General features: G+C 49.9%; 1 protein-coding gene and 1 long non-coding RNA gene across 12 annotated transcripts in view; both read left to right on the forward strand.

Moving 5' to 3' along the window:
- The window catches only part of SHROOM2 (shroom family member 2), a 113,485-nt gene that overhangs the window by 75,240 nt on the left and 20,230 nt on the right, over window positions 1-18,015 (forward strand). Inside the window, exon 1 of one of the 11 annotated variants that reach the window (XM_032475867.1) lies at window positions 10,387-10,430. The exons of the other annotated variants lie outside the window; for them this stretch is intronic. The gene's annotated coding sequence lies outside the window, so the exon portion shown is untranslated. Of the gene's footprint in view, window positions 1-10,386; window positions 10,431-18,015 lie in introns of those variants that run through there. 11 annotated transcript variants of the gene reach the window in all.
- On the forward strand, window positions 13,077-15,122 carry LOC116662231. Its single transcript, XR_004318249.1, has 2 exons — window positions 13,077-13,970; window positions 14,124-15,122. It is a non-coding gene; the product is annotated as an uncharacterized LOC116662231 (long non-coding RNA).

An 18,015-nucleotide genomic window follows, 5' to 3' on the forward strand; every position in this document is an offset into this window, starting at 1 on the left:
CGTGGCATTTTTGGTTCCTAAAGTAGCTGCTGTGTTTTCCGTACAGTAAAGTCCTTTATGTTGACAGAATGAGATATCTAGTGTAATGTGCGTGAATGAAAGGCTTTATCCAGAACGCCTGACTGAAGAGATGCTTTGACATCAGGACGCAGCTGGGTTGCTGGCTGGGTCTGGAAATCCAGCCTCCCTGGAAGGATTGGTAGTCGAAGGACTAGGGCAGGCCTTTCTAAATTGGCCTTATTTAATGAGTTAATTGAGTTTTAAAATAGAAATCGTGTCAGTTGAATCCCCAGAGAGGACCGGAGCATCTGAAGGGACTGGATGGCCGGAGTATTACAGCATCACGTGCAGTGATTCTAAAACGTGTCTAGGAGCTGTCTGTTTGTCGTGGAAATGGAGTCCTAGATGAAACGAACAGTGTCGTCTTGCCCTTCGTTCACGAGGAGGGCAGGAGGAGGGAGGTTGGGCCGCTGCAGGACCTGTGGGCCAACCCTCGTTTAGAGGGCTGATGCAGAAATGGAAGCAAATTGGTGAGCAGTAGGGTCACTGAGTGCAGAGTTTCCCACTGCTGCGAGCATCTCTGCTGATTGTTGCCACACTCAAACACCAACCTCAGAATTGAAGGTTCTGTCTCAGAAATACCCAGTTTAAATGTTAGCTTTTGCGGGCCTTGTGTAGCGGGGTCTTATTTCATTTGGCTCCGTGCTGCGTGCCGGGAGCCTCACACAAGGGTGTGTGTACGTGGCTGAGGGGGCAGGAGCGGTGTTTGGTGAGTGCTTGGGCGGGATGTTGCCACAAGTACTTAGCAGCCTGCGCGGCTAAGACCAGGAACCGCCGGGGGAGGGAGCAAGGCCGGTGAGGCTACACCTGCAGGACCGGGCTGCGTCTGTGGCGCGGCCACAGCTTGCTCACTCTGTGCCGAGCGCCCCTGTGATCTCGTTCAAAGCCCGCCGCCCTGCCCGGCCCGGCCCGGCCGCAGCCCTCGGGGCGTGCGCCCCGCACACACGGCCCGGCTCCGCACACGTGCCTCGCGCCTTGGCACCGCAGAGGGCCCGGGTGGGTGGGAGCGGAGCTCCTCGGCTGTGAAGAGAGCCGCACACAGGGCTCTGATGTACGTGGTGTGTGTTTTGTAAACGGCACTGCCAAGAGCGAAAACGGCCCAGAGGAGGGAGGGGGAGGCCCCATGGCTGCATCTGCTGCGGCCGTGTCTTCTAGAAGGCAGCATAACCACCCTGAAGGAGTTCATTCCAGGAGCCTTCTGGTTTTGAGCTGCACAACCAGCAATTTTAACAATCACCGTGTGTGCTTCTGAGGAGTGCTGAGGCACCATTCCACGACAGGCGCGTCGAAAAGCTGTTTTCAGCTTTTTTCAGAGAATGTTTATTTTCTCAACTATCAGCAAGAAATCGTAGCCTTGAAACATGAACTTTGAGAATGAAAGAAATGAAAATTCAGGCAAAAGACTGCCTTTTGCTCACCAAAAACGAAACCTGTAAGGACGCAGTCTTCTGTGGCTGGGAGGAAGGGCTGAGACCAGGCTCACGTGTAGACCACGCTCTCCCTCCCTCCAGACAAAGGGATGAGTCCTCAGGGCGCCAAGCCAGCAAAGCTCCGTGTTCTGTCTGCTGAGAGACGAGCGATTGGGTCCTTTTGTGGCATTTGGGAACCCCGGGTGGCTGAACCCACAAGATGTGGGACTGCAGTGTCCGGGGCCACGGGAATAACACTTCATTCCCAGGAAAGCCATTAAGCTCACATAGGCTTTATAGCTCTGCTCTTGGGTAACTTGCAGATCTCCTTCGTGATGTATAGTCTGAGAGTTAGAGAAACAAGGAAAATATTTTGTACTTGGACGTATTTAACAATATAATAAAAAGCCACACGATTCTGTATGTGTATAATGCCTGGAACAGGCAGATCCACAGAGACCGAAGGGGCATTCCTGGTTGCCAGGAATCAGGGTGGGGGGAACGGGAATGGCTGCTCGAGGATGTGGAGTTCCTTTTTGGGGTGATGACACTGTTTTGGAATTAGACAGTGATGATGGTTGCACAACTCGGTGAATACACTAGAACTACACTTCCATGGGGTAAATTTTAGGGTAGGTGAACTTTATCTCAATTTTTAAAATCTCATCAGTGCTGGGAATCCACAAGAAAGTTTTTTTTTGTTTGTTTGTTTTTTAATTTTGAAATTAGGCTGGGCTTTACTCAGGTCTGAGAGCTCAGAGGTTGACAAGCTTTGTGAAGGATTTGTTGGTAAATATTTTCAGCTCCGAGGAACTCCGTGCTGACTCAAGTCTGTCATCGTACTGTGGAGGCAGCCGTGGACGGTCCACCAAGGAGTGGGTGTGGCTGTGCCCCCATAAAACTGGACAAAGGACATTTGCCAGCCTTGGGGTCTGGCCAAGGGACTTAAGGGATGGTCTTCAGTGAGCATGTTTCCTGGGCGGGGACAGTGGGGCCTGAATGGTGGCCCTCAACATGTCAAAAGAGATTTCTTTCATTCTCCACAGCACAAAACCCATTTCTTTTGTTGTTTTCATTTTTCTGGTCCCTGGTGCGGTTACCCTGGGGAGTTGGCTTTGTGCACCCGGTAGACGTGGCTGCAGCCCGTTCCCAGCGTGAGATACAGGGAGTGAAGGGTGCTGTGTGCACAGGGTCCTCTGGGACCTGTGACTTGTAGTGACAGCATGGAGTAGGGAGGGTGTCCTCTGACCATAAGGGTGAAGCGACAAGGGAAACGGTTGAGTCTTCACCGAGCCTTCCTGAGAGGCTAGGAGGAAGGGTTCCTCAGGAATTTAAGTGTGCCAGGGTGCTTACCTGTGGAATCCTATTCTGTTTACTTACTTGCGGAATTTTTCAAGGGCACTGGTGTCCTGTGTGAAGTAAAGGAAGATTTGTATGCAGTTGATTGAGTAATTACAATGTAAAGTCTTTTTTATTTATTCATTTTCATTGAAGTATAGTCAGTTTACAATGTGTCAGTTTCTGGTGTACAGCATCATGTTTTAGTCATACATACACATATGTTCCTTTGCAGGTTCTTTTTCATTGTAGGTTACTACAAGATAAGATACTGAATATAGTTCCCTGTGCTGCACAGTAGAAACTTGTTGTTTATCTATTTTACATATAGTGTTAGTGTCTGCAAATCTGGGGCTCTCAATTTGTCCGTTCCCCACCCCCTTTCCCATCTGGTAACCATAAGTTTGTTTTCTGTCTGTAAGTCTGTTTCTGTTTTGTAAATAAGTTCGTGTCTTTTTTTTTTTTTTTTTTTTTTTTTAGAGTTCACATATTAAGTGATATGAAATGGTATTTTTCTTTTTCTGGCTTACTTCGCTTAGAATGACATTCTCCAGGAACATCCATGTTGCTGCAAATGGCGTTACTTTACCATTTTTTTTATGGCTGAGTGGTATTCTGCTGTATAAATATACCACAACTTTTTTATCCAGTCATCCTTTGATGGACATTTAGGTTGCTTCCATGTCTTGACTTGTAAATAGTGCTGCTATGAACACTGGGGTGCATGTATCTTTTCAAATTAGAGTTTCCTCTGGATATACATTCAGGAGTGGAATTGCTGGATCATATGGTAAGTCTGTTTTTAGCTTTTTGAGGAGTCTCCATACTGTTTCCCATAAGGGCTGCATGATTTAAAGTCTTAGTGTTAACACAGCATAAGCTCTGAGCATCTTACACTGCTGATAATTATGTGTCGTTCTAAGAAACATGGATCTGTGAAAACCCACTTACAAATCTTAATATTATAAAACTGCTTTCTCTTTAGAAATCATTCACTTGAGGGTCTACTTTAAAAGAGGATTCCTGGAGCACAGCCAGCACTGAGCTCTTGACCTTGGATATGCTTCTCCATTAAAAGGAACCAGGGCTGTTTGGAGAAACAGCCAAGCCTAGGACTGGGTCAGGGAACATGCAGAATGAGTCTGGAATGTTCTCTTGTGCCCCCAAAAGTAAGGAAGTACTCAAAAAATGAAAAGAAAAAAAGCACAACCCGGGAACAATGAGGATATGCCAGAGGGACACGGGAGCCAGCGTAGTTTCCTATGACCCAGGCTGCAACAAAATTAAGTAGTACAGGGTTATAACTCAGTGTATGAAGGACCCATTTCTTAGCCCATACTGACACATGTAAATGACTGAATAAATTAATAAGTGGGGGAGAAGAGAGCAATCTGTGCAGGAAAACCCTGAGTCTCTGCAGAGCCTCCATGCTGTAGGGGTGAAGCAGAACCCCTCACCCCTTAAATGTGGGGTACACGCAGTCACCTCCTTTCAAAGAGAGCAGAGTGAAAAGGTGGGGGTGACAGCGGTGCGATGGCAGAGGGGCCAGCCCTGCCAGCTCAGCAGCAGACACTGTCGTGTGGACAGCAGGATCTTTGATCTCACTTGAGGAGAAAGGCGTTTCACCTCCGTGGTTTCCCCTGAGTCCATAAGTCCAGGGTGGGTCCTCAGGACAGAAACCTCAGGCCCGGCCCAGCTGAGAGACATCCGGCCGGATGCTCAGTTTTCCTCAAAACTGCGAGGGCATCAACAACAAGGGACATCGGGGAAGCTGTCACTTAGGCAGGAGGACCCTGCGGGGGATGTGACGACTAAATGCAAGGTGGGGTCCTGGGACGGAAGAGGTGCATCAAGTAAAGAGGACATCTGGACAGAGTGTGGACTTTGGTTAGTATTAATGTACCAAGATTGAGTCCCTAATCATGACAAGCGTGTTAGGCTAATGTAACGTGTGGACATGGCTGGGATGTGACTGGGCTGTAGGCCACACGGACGGGAATGCTCTCCTGTTGTAGTTTTCCTGTCCCTCTAAAACCGTTCCCGGAAGAAGTCTTTCTTGTAAGTCGTACTCTCAGAAGGCATTTAGAGTTACTCGATTGGTAAATGGTAGGAGCACACCCCTTGAGTGGGAAGCGAGATGAAACCCCTGATCCGGCACCAGGTTCTGCTGGATGGGGGTTACGTGGATGGCTGTGCAGTGCGCACTGGGGTGTGGAGCTGCCCTGGGGTGGATGGTGCCCTCCCGCAGTGATGGGATCCTGCGCTTTGCGACACAGTCCCTGGAGATGAAAATGAGTGCAGAGAATGTGGGCTTTGGGCTGGAAGACCCAGGTGCACATCCTCCCTCTCCTCCTCACTGGAGAGGCCACCCAAGCTTACTGGTAACTTCCAGCCCCTGGATGGTGGGGTTGCCATAGCAACCTTCCTGGCAGACTTATTTACATGCTTAATAGGTGTAGCACTAATGCAGCCGCCCAGTGCTTAAGATCTGGCAGGTGCAGGGGGCGGGGGGATGAAAAATTCACTCTGAAATACCAGTAATACAGGAGACGCTGCAGACTAGCATGTGCTACTTGTAAATGAGCAAAAGTGGGAAATAATTGCTGTGGATTTAGAAGAGGTGTGTGGGAGCAGGTGGAAAGGAGAAAATCCATGCGGAAGGGTGAATGCAGGACTAGGGAGGGTCGGGGCTCTCTGTGTAGGAAGGGGCTGTTGGGGACCCCGGGGGGAGGGGCACTTCCTGTTTGTGGGGGATGAGCCACTGAGGTCGCAGGCTGCCTTAGGAGGGTAGGTGGGGTGCAGGGACTTTAAATACAGGTCATTGTGAACTGATGGATTGGGCAGGTCAGCCCGTGACCCCTTTGTGGTCTGCACTGAATGTGCTGTCCACAGTCAAACTTCCGGAAACACTTCGTTAGCTCTTTGCTGATTACATTCCTACTGAGTGTGTAATAAACCCCAGAATAAAGATAGACGGAAAATAGGCTATTGAATGTGGGTGGTTTTTTTTTTTTTTTTTTTTTCTTTAGCTTCATTGTTCCATCTGACCTTATTATGGTTGTGGACTTGACCCTTGGGTTGCGACCCATGTTATGCGATTATCCAGCACAGTTAAGTAGATGGAGCTGTGTAAAATTCACTCCGCAGACTTTGCCATATTTCCTTCTTTTAGATTGTAAAGAGGAAGACACCCGAGCCTCGAGGAGTTTAAAAGGGCAAGTCTTTGGGGTTTAAGCTGAGAAGCCTTGGGAAGGCCCTCCCTGAGGTCAGGAGGTGTCAGCGAAGTAACAAGGGCGCCTTGATTTGGGGTCAGAGTTGCCGCAGCCTGTGCGAACTCGCCCCCGCAGGCAGCAGGCACAGCCAGGCAGTCGGGAGGCTGGCTTTGCTCTGCACTGCACTGCACTGCACTGCAGGCACCAGACACGGGGCTGCGGGTCCCTGACGCGCACACGCTGTGTTCACGGCACAGCAGGCGGAGAGCCGGAGAGCCGGGTAAGGGAGCCCGTGTCCGCTCTCGGGGCATCTCCTGCAGGGCAGGACATCTTCCTTCCGCCTGTGCTGTTTGCCGGAGCCTGTAGCTGCGAGTGTCTCTTTTGTTCTCCGCCGTTACGAGCAGGTCGTCAGCTCACAGTGCGGGGGGTGAGAGCTGGTGGGGACGTCTGCAGACATCGTCCTGGTTGATTGTTCTGCTTGCGGGTGAACGGTAACGCAGATCGGGGTGCAGAGTCCGGCTCGAGCTCTGCATGCGTGCACGTGTGTGTGCGGGCACGCGAGCCTGTGCTGTGTGTGTGTGCTCCAGACACATGCAGGTTTTGTAGCTCTGGCTCCTGCAGTCGGGTAAAAGCTTGCTGGAGCTAGAAGGCAGTGCCCGTCGGTACTGTGCTGTGGGCTGCAAGGTGATGTGAGGGGTGGCCCTCGGTGCGTGGGGTGCTGCCCCGTGGGAGATCTGCAACCTGCCTTCCCCGCCGGCGGGTCACCCGAGTAGGTGGCAGGAGGATGCCAGCATCGTGTGAAGACCCTGCTTTGCTTTGGCTTTCCTTTTTTCCATGGCAGTGAGAAATGAGCATTTTCACGACAGACGTTGAATGCGAGTATAGAAAGGAAATGGTGAGTCAGCCACCTCAAAATGAGAAAAGCAGCGAAATCAGGTGTGCGTGTTGAGTCATTAAAAAAATGCTTGGTGGGTGAATTCACACATAGCCTGCTAATTGCAGTGGAAGAGTGTGAGTGGAGAAAATGGGATCAGTGAGGTTCTGAGCGTTTTGCAGTTCTTGGATTTGCTCTCTTTGAGGGTGATTGTGACCATTTAGAGGAATGCGATTTTTCACAGGTTCTATGATGTGTGCTGTGTGTGTGTATGGCTTTCATATTGTGATAGATGAGACAGATTATGAATTTTGGCCATATTTCTGAATGATGAAAGTGGTTTTACTTTCCTGAAGCGGGCTTTTGTGTGTGTATGGAGGGTGATGCCATGTTTACAGGAAAACTGCTACATGTACGTGTCCACACTCAGACACACACTCACTTCGGGTCTGCCATTATTGACTGCCATGGGTAGGAGGCATTTTGAAATGGATGTGTGGTGGTCCTGCTTGGGTGAAAGGTAAAAAGGAGAAGGAGTGTAAAGAAAGATTTCCAGAAATCTATGTGGCAGCATTTGTAATGTAACGGCCAGCTGCCTTCTTCATTTTGTCTGAAGACTCACAGAAGGAATGAATGAATGGGAAATAATATTTTAACATGTCATTAAATAACTGAAGATTTGGTACAGATTTGACAAATGGTTGACCTGTTTCTTCTTGCAAACAGAATCCTTGAGGGCGTGGACTATAAATATTTTTAATGATTATGTTGCAGAAAAGTATTGCATGGATGGTAGGAAATGGGACATCTCTGCTTGCTCTTGTCATGTACAGTGGGAAAAACATTTCACACTTGCTTTCTCTCTTTCTCTGTCTCTTACACACACACACACACACACACACACACACACAAAGACATACACTCCATAAGGAAAAATACTTGGAGAGGCATTTTCATTCATGAAAGCATGAACAAAACGCAAGAAAGCCACTTTTAACAAGGAGTACTAGAAATAACCATACATATTGCTGTTGACCACACAGGTCGCATAAGGCTTCTCCTGCCCAGCTGGGGTGACAGGTGACCCTGTAAACGGACGCTCACGTCAGGCTGCTTGTTTTGCATGAACTGGCTGACCCCCTAACCGCCTTTGGATTGTGGAGGCTGGGGCATGTTTCATGTGGCCTTTAGGACTCATTTCCTTCCCTCTCACTACCTGTTTTTCTTTATCTCTTGTCTGCATTACAATTTAAGAAGGCCTAGGTAGGGAAGCAGTGGAAACGAGCTGGCGTTTTGTGTCCAACCAGATCAACCCGTCTCTCCCGGGTCTGTGGACACTCGTGTTTTCTAGCTGGGTTTCCCCACAACAGGCTAGATCAGTCATTTCTGGGAGGTTCGTAGACATCCATGGATGTCTGAAGAGATCCTGGAGGTCTTTAGTTTTTCACCTTTTGAAAGATACTTGCCTTTGTGTTAACTCCCAAGGTTCATGAAGCCTTCTCACATGTATATCTTGGGCCTCACAACATGGTACCGTGTTCATTTTTCAATAAGCAAACTGGGGCCTAAGTGCCCGGATTCACACAGCCAGCTAATGGAGTGTCCTTGTATGCAGTGTGGCTGGTTTTTAATCTGATGGGTTCCTGGTAACCCCTCCCTCCTCTGATTTTGTGAGGTCCTACAGATAAGTGCAGCCTGCATGTAGACTTGGCACAAGATGCCAGACCTGTGCTTCTGTGAACGGTCACGTCCGATGGCCAGTGCGCCAACAATGCGGCGAGAAGAAATTCCAGCGTGGGCTTCCAGGGGCGGGGGTGGGAGGTATAACACAGACACCTCTTAACCAGGCTGAGAAACGGTGGACACGGGTCCCAAGCCTGCGTGGATGTGACCCTCTGTTTCTTCATCCGTGATACAGGGAGTTTGGATTAAATGTTTCCTAAGGACCCTTTTAGCCACTATCATTTTTGATTCTCAAGGAGAGACGCCAGGGACTTCAGTTCCCCTTAAGTGACACATCCAGGCCCATGGGTTGTATTGTTTTAATCACTGGCTATCAACACTCGTGTGAATGAAGACGTGTATATGAGACGTGTGTGTGTGTGTACGTGTAATACCGTTGAGATCCATTTATAAATGAAATGAGCTCTCGTGAGCAGGCTTGAGTTTTCTGCTGGCAGGGCTTTCTTGGCCCGGTGGCTGTGTGCCTGACAGTTCAGCCTGCTCACGGTTCTGTGGGGACGTCAGCTACGAACAGATGTAGTTCTCTGCGGTGTAACTTACATGACAGTGTGTTATTTAATGACTTTGTGGACAAAAATCTAGCCTGTGGGCCCTTAAACATATTTGGAAGCCACTAAAGGTGGAACACGTAGACATTCTGTGAAGGCATCTAACATTTACACACACACACGCACGCACGTGGTTATCCATACACATGTCAATATGTATTGTAGACATTTCATATAGGAAAAAAGGAAATCTCCCTGTACAGTAAATACCTGAAGCCTATTGGGTAAAGAATCCATTTCTTTTTGGGGAGAATAGGTAATTAGGTTTATTTATTTACTTATTCTAGTGGAGGTGCTGGGGATTGAACCCAGGACCTCATGCATGCTAGGCACGTGCTCTACCACTGAGCTGTACCCTCCCCACCCCATAATCCATTTCTAAATATGGTTCAGCTGAGTAACAGACTATAATCTGATATATTGGGTTTTCAGGATTCTGGGTCACATGCAATTGTGTTAAAAGAGAGACACTTAAAGCAAATGGATTTTCTCTTAATTTACGGAGATGATATGCTGTTCTAACCACTTCATAATCTCTTTTACCACAGAGTTGCCCAGAATTAAAAAATAGCTCCTGATTTCATAAGGTTGATAGATGTTTTAAAGAGCCAGGATTTATACTTATCTGGGGTCACAGCCTCCTAGGCTGTGGTATATAGTCTTATTACATTTCTTTTTTAAAAAATCTGTTTTACGAATTAAAACATTTCAATTAAAAACATTTGGAAATTCTGGAAAGCAGACTGAAGACTTTAAAAATTGTCCTCAAAAAAAAAAAAAATTGCCCTCAGCCTCACCATCTGGAGAGACCACTGTATCCACTTCCAAGTCCTTGTTCAACACACACGTTCGCTGTTATAGCTGCAGTAACGCTGTGTGTGCTGCATGGCAACGAGTTTTCTTTCTTTGCTGGTACGTGCTCAATGGTCTGCGATAGGGCTGGCCGCTAGAACCCTGTGGACTTGGAGGGGGGTCCCGGTCTTTCTCAGTGAGTCACGCCACAGCCAGCATCGGGTGGTGGTGATATCTGTGCTCTGACCTGCTGGTTTCCTTAGGGTAGCATTCTAGACGGGAGATAGCCAGGCAGCCTTTTGGAGAATACCCGCAAGTTGCCCCCATAAGGTGTGTCCTGTTTATATCCCCCCCAACAGCCTGCTTCCCTGTAACCCCCCTACCCTTACTCCCTCTTTGCTCAGGTCTCAGGACCCCCAGGGGCACGTCTGAGGCATGTCTGCACTAACCACAGGTCTGTTTGTCATGCTTTTCCATGCTTCTGCCTTTCTACCTAAAAAAAAAAAAAAAAAATTTGTTTTTTCTCTTGTTGGGATGTTTTCCTGTTCATTTGAATGCTTCTGTTCTGTTTCCCAGTTGGTAAACCACCTCAGAACATTGCTCATCCTACAGCCCAGGGAGCACAGCCAGTGTTTCGTGACAGCTGTAAGTGGAGTGTAACCTGTAAACTCTGTAAGGCGCCGTGTTGTGCGTCTGTCACTGAGATGATGATGTGCAGCCACTGCTCTTTGGTTAAAGTAGTTAATTTTAAAAATCTGATCATCTAGGATATAAGTATGTCGGAATGAAATAGAGGCTGTGTGACCACAGATACAAACACGTTCGAGAGAGCAGAGTGCCTCTCAGTAACCAGTTAATGTTTTTCTTGGGGTTATGGTTCTGTGGAACAGCTGCGTCCGTTCAGGTGGCCCTTGCTGGGCAAGTTGCCCTCACTGAGTCTGCAAGCCAGACCTGTGTGTGCAGCCGACTGGGTGTGTGCAGGGAAATGGCAGAGCTGGGGCCGCCACCTGTCATCCGAGACGGGGCAGGGGAAGCGCCAGTCACCTCCCAGGCCGTCCGGCTCTGGTGTGCTGGATTTCGGGGCCATGCGATGGTTTCCAGCAGATCCCAGGGATGGCCTTCTCTGTGGGCAGGTCCTCACACAGCTTCTTACTGCCGACTGGCTGGTCGTATTCGTGTGGTCAGTTGTACTGGAGCCTGCAGGGTCATCTCAGGTACAGAGAGAACCACCCTTGAAGGAGCTGACCCTCTGTGATTAAGGAAAATAATATATAACAAGCGGCCACCGACTGGGTGCCCTTAACAAGGGTCATTGATTTCTCACAGACCAAGCTCAAGCTGCTGGCCAGTCCAGTTCCTGGAGAGACGGGTGTCCTGGTTCGCAGACGGCTGGCCGTCTCCTCGCTGTGTCCTCACGGGGTGGAGAGCGGAGAAGGGGAACTGTCTTGTGTGCCTTCTTACAAGGCCACTAGTCCCATTCGTGAGGGCTCCTCCCCCACGACCTCATCACCGCCCGAAGGCCCTGCTGCCTGATACCTGTCATACTGGGGGTTAGGGTTGGAGGCAGGAATTCTCAGGGGATGCAGATGTTCAGTCCATAACCTGAGTGTAACTGCCTGTGACGTGGGTAGTCAGAAGGCCCGAGAGAAGACGCCTGCCTCCCTCTCTGCTCTTCTCCCCTCCCTTCTTCCTGCTACCTCCTGCGCCTCGGCTGAGACCTGCTTTGTGCCAGGCACAGAGAAGCCCAGGGACACAGGGGTAGACACACAAAAGTGGGTGCTGGCAGTCTGGCTGGGAGGGGCAATATTAAATGAAAATCATACAGGTGGATTAGTATGGTCTGGGGACAAACACGCAGAGGTGAAATCCTTGTGAGGGTTCAGAGGAAACGAGGCTTCTTTTTGTCCCCAGGCTGCGGAAAGGCTTCATGGAAAAGGTTGTGCTTGATTCGGATCTTAGGGAACAGGAGGGCAGCCTTTCTGTCCGGTGGCCAGACTCTGAAGAGTGCGAATCACAGTGGAGACACGGGACCCTCTAGTGTGTGGGGCAGAGTTGGGCCTTCAGCCAAGGTATGTGCGGGAACGGGGGTCAGTGAGGAGCGGCAGGGGGTTCGGGCCGGACCAGAGGGAACCGGGAGATCAGAGCAGGCAGTCTGGCCTTGATTTGGTGGTGGCAGGACGGGGAGAGAGTTAAGCATGTCCGTTTTCCATGCTATCACTAAATGTATGCGTGCCTGTAAAACTCAGTAAGTGGAGGCGAGAGAGGGGTTGGAAAAGCCCATCAGGGGTCGCCTGTCACACCGGACACCTGAACACTGCGGAACCATTGCTGCAAGGTGGCTCTGCTCTCAGGAAACTTAACTTCTGAATGTTGGACACAGATTCACCCGCTAATGTGTTGAAATGGGGTGTTTCCCCATTATGGCTGCAGAATGGCTTGATTTGTAGAAAGACTTTTAATCCTTCACGTCTGCTGCATGCGGTTGGCTATCCTTGCAGACCAGAGTGCTGAGTAATTTACCAGGGTTTCAAGCAGTGTCTGCCACAGAGCGAGAGGGAACTTTCTGGGCCGGTGGAGTTGTATTTAGGCTTGATGGTGCTGGTAAATGCAGAGTTCTGCACGTGTATCCAAACTCATCACAAGGCACGCCTCGGATCAGTGAATTTTATGGTGTGTGAATGATACCTCGGTAAAACTTGTGGGGAGGTGCGGAGAGTAGTGGAAGTGAAACCGTTACGCAATGTGAAAACCTCCTGGATTCACAGCTGGGTTTCAAGGAACACATCCATGCATTTTTAAAAATGCACTTCAGGCTCAAAAGATGTATACGTTTAAAGGACAGGAATGAAGGTGAACCTGAATTCATACGTTGCTTGTTCCTGTGCCCTAACGTGTGTGGCTTTTGTGCTTGCTTGCTTGCTTTCCTTCTTTTTTACGTTCTTTATTTTTTAAAGTTTTTTTTTAAATTGAAGTACAGCTTGTTACAATGTGTCAATTTCTGGTGCACAGCACAGTGTCCCAGTCATGCATATATATACATGTATTTGTTTTCATATTCTTTTTCATTAAAGGTTATTACAAGATGCTGAACACAGTTCCCTGTGCTGTACAGAAGAAACTTTTTAAAATCTATTTTTATATATAGTGGATTTTCGTCATCTATAGATCGATCATACCTGATAAAAAATGGCACAACCTAGATGCTCCTAAAACTATTACAGAGGTGAATGTCTCATCGTAAAAGAACATTTGTCACGGTGACTCAGGGCTGGTTTTTTCCTTCTTAACTGTCATAGCTTCGAATGACAGTTTGTGGCTGTCCACCTGGTGGACGGTCATGAGAGACCACTGCTCCTGCCAGCAGCTAAACAAGGGGCCCAGAAAAGTAATAAAATCATTGCTTCAAATAAAAACCTCGCAGACCCTCCTCAATGTAGATGAAGCCTCTCCTGTCCTCCCTCTCACGGCAGTCTCATCAGAGCCTACAAAGTGCTCTTCAAAACCAGCAGTTATGGATGTTTGCGTTTTGAGAAAATTAGTGCCTTCCTTGACTTCTAGAATAGGGTGGGCACATTCCAGCCCAAGCACCGAGTTCCCTGGGCCGGAGCGGAGAGGACCCTGTGGTGGAGGAGTGTGGGTTGGTCCCTTCAGGCTTCGTACCAGCGGGTGTCTCACCTGTTTTTCCAGTTTGGGAGAGACATGCCAAGCCAAGGATGGAGACTCTTTTAAGGCCCAAAGCAAGTGGGTGGGAACATAGGAGCGAGAGATTGGGGAGAGGAGGTCCCATAAAGCAGAGCTGGACCCTGCTGGGCGCCCAGCCTCCCTGGAAGCTGTTCTCCAGACACAGGCTGGTGGGCGAGAGTTACCTCACTGGTCCTACCTCCGCCCAGGCCTGGCTTTCTGCGGAGTAAGTCTGAGGAGAGCTCAGACGCGTGGGTCTGAAACCATGGCCTACTTTCCTTGAGAACGCTCCGGGCAGAACTGGAGAGGCAGGGTGAGTAGACACGACTGGCCGGGAGGACAGACTGGCTGACAAATACTTGAGTGCTGCCTGTGTATTCACCCTCATGAATCGGGTGGACATTTTCTTACTTACAAAGCTCTACAGTAACCATAAAAATAAAAACGTTGCCTTTGCTCTTCGCAGGAGCAGTCGGCCTGGGGGCTGTAATCTGCAGCATTGTTTCTTTTTACTAGCATCGGATGGAGCAGGGAAGGGGTAACTACACAAACCCTCTGATCTTTGTTACACTTTCTCTGTTCTTTTCTGCGGGTTTGGGACGCATCTGTTACCTCTCCGGACAGCCTGGTGTGCTGAATCGGACTGCTCAGAGCACTTTCCCACGGAAGCAGGTGGAGCCGTGGGGTCAAAGGTGGAGGGAACGTTCCCTTTACTGTGTCTCTTGTCTGCGGGGCGCATTGGTTTCCCGCTTCTGGTGTCTGGGCTCTGGTGGGGTCGCCCCGCGGCGACCGTGCAGCCGGGCCGCCTCTGTGTGCGCTGAGCCGACGGGTCTGAACGCCCGGCTGGAGAGATGGTGCATCTGCATGGGACGATGGGGTCACTTGTGGGTCCCTGAGGACCCCCTTCTATCCTCGGGCTTCTCCAGGCAGGGAAGCCTGTCCTACCAGGTCCCCTAGTCCAACTTGCGTGGCCTGCTCCAGTGCCACCTATGGTGGGGGGCCCCACAGAATCCTGCTCCGACCAGTTTGGCCAGTTCTAAGGCAATTTCAGATCAGTACCAGGCTTGCCCACAAGCTAGGGTGTAATGTGCATTTTTATTTTATCTTATCCTATCCTATCCTATCCTATTTTATTCTATGGTTTCTTTTGTTTGTTCTTTTTTGGGAGGAGGGAGTAACTTGATTGACTTGATTGTGGTAAACCCCAGGACCCCATGCATGTTAAGCACACACACTCACCCCTGAGCTCTACCCTCCTTGCTGTAATATATTTTGAGGAAGGCAAGTAAAAGAATGCCAGGAGAAAACTCTGCTAACACATCACATGAAGATACTGTCGTTACTCCATTTGTCTGTGCCGCCGTGATTCTGTTCTCCTGAAAAGTAATTTTGCAACAGAACCTGGTCTGGAGTTTGGATTGGCAAGGGGGATTTGCCTGATTTTTTTTTTTTTTCTTTCCAAAAAGAAAATGAGAAGTGTCACATCTAGGGGCCAACCATGAGGATCCCAGCCACAGAAAAAAAAGGCCTGGAATAGATTCTCGAAACAGGTGTTCTGAAAACATAGCATTGGATCCTTGAGGGGCTGTCCCACACTGTAATCCCCAAACCTAGATGTTTTCTGTTGTTGGACACTAGCCCCTGCAGAAACCAGTGCCTGCATATGTTTGGCTTTGGATCATCTGTGAGTGAATCTCTTTTCATCTCCTCTTCTCCACATAACCACAAATGACACTGGTCTCTCTAATTCGACTTCATTCCTGTTACCATCCAAGCTCCTGCAAGCAAAAGTAAAACCCAAAGGAAACAGCAGACCTTTTTATCCATCTGTTGAAACATTGAAGAAATAACATCTCGTTTTCTAAAGTAATCGTTTTCTCCACGTGACGTTAGAATCACAGAAGGGAGAGCATGTTTGGGGGCTGGTGCAGGGGAAGGCGTCACTGGAGAGGTTGCAGTAAAGAAATGCAAAGTTCAGGGTGATTCAGGCACCTGTCCTGCTGGAAGGTGCGTCTCCGGGACACACCATCGGAGCCGAGCTTGTGAGCACAGCTCTGTCCATCATCATCTCTCGTGTCTCTCTGCCTGCATTTGGTAAGGGTTGTTTGCATGGCTGGAAACTGGGAGAGAAGGACAGAGGCCCTCCTCCTTCCCCATCTGGGAAGTCCCGTGGAGAACGGGCATCTCCCAGGAGAGGGTGGGGATGTTGTTAACCTTGGGCAACGGTGCTCTCTGAAGGGTTTCTAACATGCTTCTGTCCATTGACAAATGGGTTGCTCCATCGATGGGTTGGTTGCCTCTGTTGGGCCCCTATGCCTCGCACCGTCTCCTTTTCCCACCTCCTTGGCTTGTAGGGGGTGCTGTGCGGGAAAGAGCCTGGGCTTCTAAGTGTGTCTGTTGGGGATTCCCTGGGGGACAGGAAGGTCAGTGGAGACACCAGCGGCTTGTTCAGGAGACTTGCATTTGGAACGGTGCCAATGTCCTGTGTCCCTCTCAGCCGCCTGGCCCTGTCCTAAGCCCCGGTGACATCGTCCTCCAGCTGCAGGCAGCCTGACTGGCCACGTCCAGTACATCCCAGCACGCCAGTGTCCATGAGTGCTGACAGACAGTCGGACACTACACAGAATCACTGTGATTCACTCCCCAACAGTGGAAGTGTGCTTTCTAAACACCTCTGACTGTGAATGTGGAACTCGAGTTGTTGGTGGAAGCGTGGCTCTGTTGGAACGCCCCTGGGCCCTCCTGCAGCTGTGTGAGATCATTGCACGTTGTGCAGACAACGCAGGCCCTGGACCCAGGCTTTGCCGCAGGCAGTCTCAGGTAGGGTTGTCGGACCACCTCGGACACATCCACCACCCTGTCCATTGCTCATCTCGACGGTGTGCTGGTTTTGTGTGAGGTCTGTGTTGTTACCTGCTAGAAGCTTGCTCTCTGTCTCCCTCTCTCTCTGTGGTTAAAGTGAGGCAATTCTGTTGCACAGAGTTCTGGACAAACTCCCCAGGGGGCTGCCACTGGGACCCCCTTCCCCGCTCGGTGGCCTGTCTGTACTGAGAGGTGATGTGTGCTGGGGGGAGCGTGTGCGGGATGTTGGTGTCACGGGGACCTGCTTTCGGGTCAGCTCTACCACCCACCATGCATTTCCTGGTTAGGTGCTCACAGTGCATCCGGCTGGTCAGAAACCCCCACAGATCCTGCCTCACCAGGGCTGTGTCTGCCTCTGACTCCCATGGTGACCCAGCGCGGCCTGTGACCGCCTAGGGGTGGTGAGGAAATGAAGCCTCATGGGCACAGTTGCTTGCCTGATGGCACACAGCTAGTAAGGGGTGCTGTGCCTGGAAGTGTCTGCCTGATGAAGCCCCAGTTTGGACGTAGCCACGCACTTGACAATGGCCTCAGATGCCAGAGCATGTTGGGAACAACAGCCTCGAGTCCCAAGTGTGTCCACAAGTTAGACTTCACCATGCATCCCTTTCCGATCACTGGTTCCAGAAGTACTTAAGAAAGGAGGAGCCGGTGGTGTGTTACTTGAGTCGTCCAGAGGAGTCAGAAATTTTCCTCTCTTCTTTGGCGGAGATGATGATTAACCCATAGCATCGGTGATGGCAGAGCAGTCCAAAAATGTTTAGGTATGTTGGGAATGTTCGCACGCAAGGAAATTTTACCGAGAACCTGACTGCCTGCCTCTCTGGAAAAATGCAGCTTCCCTCCTGATGGTTCTTCACAGGGACCCAAAGCAACAGATGCATTTGTGTGTCTAACGGACTCTCAGGTGATGGCGTGACCTTGTGACCTCTGCCCATAGAGGCACTCACAGCCCCGCGGTGAGAGGGGAGACCTTGGAACGGTGCTTGGAGAGAGCGATGAGCCCTGCGCTGGGGTGACCTGGAGGTGGGGAGACGGCAGGGCTGGCGGAGCTGGGGGCTGTGTGATAAGGAGCCAGCTGTGCAGAAGACGGGGAGGCGGGGAGCAGAGTGCTGGGACCCGAGAGTGAGTCTGGTGACGTCACAGGCCCATCCTGAACAGATGGAATATGGAAATAGAGCCGCCTCCTCTCAGAGGTGCTGACTGTGGGCGCGGGCTGACTGTCTCTGTACCATGGTTAGAAATGTAGATTTGAGTAGTAGCAGTGCTCATGAGCTTTTAAGAGCATTTGATACATAACTTTTTAATTAAAAATAATTTTTTTTGGCTATTAAGTGTGGTTTATGTCCTCTTGTAGGGTATCCGCGCTACTGGGCAGCATTGAATGTGGCCTTCCCTCCACGTGTCAGATTAGTTTTGTTTCCCTCTGCAGGCCTGTTTCAGACCTTCCATCTCCCTGTGTCCTTCACAGCCGCCAGTTGGATGAGGGCGGTGTG

Source organism: Camelus ferus, chromosome X (assembly GCF_009834535.1).
Source record: "Camelus ferus isolate YT-003-E chromosome X, BCGSAC_Cfer_1.0, whole genome shotgun sequence".
Classification (NCBI taxonomy): domain Eukaryota; kingdom Metazoa; phylum Chordata; class Mammalia; order Artiodactyla; family Camelidae; genus Camelus; species Camelus ferus.